Below are 2,792 nucleotides of genomic sequence, written 5' to 3' on the forward strand. Positions count from 1 at the left end.
TATTAGAGTAATTACCCAACCCAAATTGAAAGATTCCTAAAATTCACCTCAGGGTCCACGTGCCCGGATTCCGGAAATTTTCAAAGATAAATTTTACCCCTAACCCCACGAACTCAAATATATAATTTTTACCCAATTTCATAATCATTTTCGTAGTTTAATCCAATTTTTATCAAAACCTAGGTTTTTCAACTAAACCTATAATTTTTTCAATTTATATGTTAAGAATCTACCCAAAATGTATGTATTAAACTCATATTGTATAGAAATTACTTACTTCAAAGTGCTAGGTGAAAATCCCTCCTCAAATATCTCTAAATGCGACCAACAAGTGAGAGAAATGGACCAAAAAGCCTAAGTCCCGACTTTAAAAACATTCTGCCCAGATTTGCCTTCACCGCGATCGCGGACAAGTCCTCGTGATCGCGAAGGCAAAACTACTGAACCCAGGAAAATTCCTCTTCGCGATCGCGAGAGGACAGTCACGAACGCGATGCACTGCGCCGCTTCCTCATCGAGAACGCGTGCCCTCACTCGCGAACGCGTAAGGCAACTGGGTTGCCCAGTCCCAGGCCTTTGACTCTATGTGAACGCGATACGTCTCCCGCGAACGCGAAGGCCACTGGCCCCAAGCCTTTGCGAACCTGAAGCACAAAACCACCCTGTCTCCCCAATTCCTTTTTCACGATCGCGTGGATTCCTTCGCGTTCGCGAAGAAGGAAACCAGAACAGCACACCAACAGATTGAATCAAGTTATGAACTTCAAGCTTTTCAACTTACTCTGAACGTGCCGAATCATACTCAGACTACTTGGAATGACACCAAGTTTTGCGTGTAAGTCTTAAATTACAATACGAAACTATTCCTACACTCGGAATCCCAAATGGACCTCGATAACACCAAAACCTACTCCAAACCATACTTAAAGAACTTAAAAACCTTCAATGTGCCAACTTTCAACATTAAGCGCTGAAACGCTTCCGGATCATCTGAAACCCGATCAGAACCCACACCCAAGTCAAAAATTATCATACGAACCTATTGGGATCGTCAAATCCCGATTTCGGGGTCGTTTACTCAAAACGTTGACTCAAGTCAAACTTAACCATTTTAAGTCACTATTAAGGAACTAAGTGTTCTGATTTCAACCCGAACCCTTCCGAACCCGAACTAACCATCCCCGTAAGTCATAAAAAAATAAAAGAACATACGAGGAGTCTTAATTAGGAAAATGAGAATCTAGAAAGCAAAACGACCAGTCAGGTCGTTACAAAAATGATGACACTAAAAAGTCTTCAATCATCTTGGTCAATATATTCTTACTAAAAAATATTTTATTTTTATATTTCATTACTATTTTACGAGTTTTCATGTTTTTTTAGCAAGAACACATAAAGTCTTGAAGATTTAAGAGTTTTTTCCAATATTTTTTTATTGATATATATTCTTAAGTTCATTCTATAAGACACAAACAATGTCAACTAATTAACATTTTTTTCTATAGGGTAAACTTCTTTTTGTTTGGTATTAGGAAAGCTAACAAAAAATAGAGGAATGAAAAAAAAAAAAAAAAGGAAGAAGCCTCCGATATCAAAAAGCTTAGATTTGCATATGATAAAGGTAAAAGATAGACTTCAAATAGAAAAATACATAAAAAACCACCACTCCTTGTCAATGAGATCAAGTCTTATATCCAATTGAAGAAATCATTAGAGATCATTAAAGTGCAAACATATTTAGATCCGATATTAATTATTAATGAATTTATATTTTAAGATTGTAATCTTTTGGTAGCATTCATATTCCTAGCATCTCCACTAATGATGTCAATTTTATTTCTTATGTATTCTTCAGCCATACACACTATCAATTGTACTACTCCCTCTGTTTCAATTTATGTGAACCTATTTACTTTTTAGTCCGAGCCAAAAAAAAATGACCTCTTTCCTTATTTGGAAACAATTTACCTTTATGCAATGATTTATAACCACACAAAATATATATGCTTCATTCTACACCACAAGTTCAAAAATCTTCTCTCTTTTCTTAAACTTCGTGTCCAGTCTAATAGATTCACATAAATTGAAACGGAGGGAGTACTTTGTTATATCTTTCTATATAAAGTTTGTTTGCTCTATTCTTAAATATTTCAAACTCATTGTTTCTAATTTCATGTAAACGCTACTTTTACAGATTTTTTCATAAAACATCAATTACATGCTCACGAAAAATAAATTTGTTAAACACATATCTTTCTCACACGTAATATGTTTAAAATACAAATAAAGTACTTATTAAAAAAAACTACAAGAATATCTATTCTAGTTATATAAACTTGAACATCTATTTATCTTAAAAATTACAGACTTGAATTGATAGCTATGTAGGAAATGCAAGAACTTTTGTTACTACAAAATTTGAAGAATGTCTATTATTACAAAACATCAAGAAACAATCTAAACGTTAGAAAATTTACCTCAAAACACAGTCAAAATAACTTACTCTGACCTCAAGACTATCAAGATTTTATGATAATAAGTATAAAATATTAGCTTCTTTTATAGAAGTTTTTAACTCCTTTTTCTACAAAAAATTAGTTTTAAAATTCTAGTTTAAGAAGTCGGCCTACAAACAAAATAGGTAGATGAAATCAGCGACCACCCAAAAAACTAAAAAAAAAGTGTTCATGGAAAATAAAAGTTGGGATATTAACCGTTTTATTTTTACACACCTTAATTTTGATACTAAAGAATAAGTTTCCTACTTATTATCTATTCTTTTTTCCTTTTTA

At 33.2% G+C, this 2,792-nt stretch overlaps 1 long non-coding RNA gene across 1 annotated transcript; it reads left to right on the forward strand.

Moving 5' to 3' along the window:
• Positions 1–1,564: 1,564 nt before the first annotated feature.
• LOC138904387 (uncharacterized) lies at positions 1,565–2,138 on the forward strand. The gene is made up of 2 exons (XR_011413429.1): positions 1,565–1,873; positions 2,095–2,138. It is a non-coding gene; the product is annotated as an uncharacterized lncRNA (long non-coding RNA).
• The last annotated feature ends 654 nt before the right edge of the window (positions 2,139–2,792 follow it).

This window comes from Nicotiana tomentosiformis, chromosome 2 (assembly GCF_000390325.3).
Source record: "Nicotiana tomentosiformis chromosome 2, ASM39032v3, whole genome shotgun sequence".
Classification (NCBI taxonomy): domain Eukaryota; kingdom Viridiplantae; phylum Streptophyta; class Magnoliopsida; order Solanales; family Solanaceae; genus Nicotiana; species Nicotiana tomentosiformis.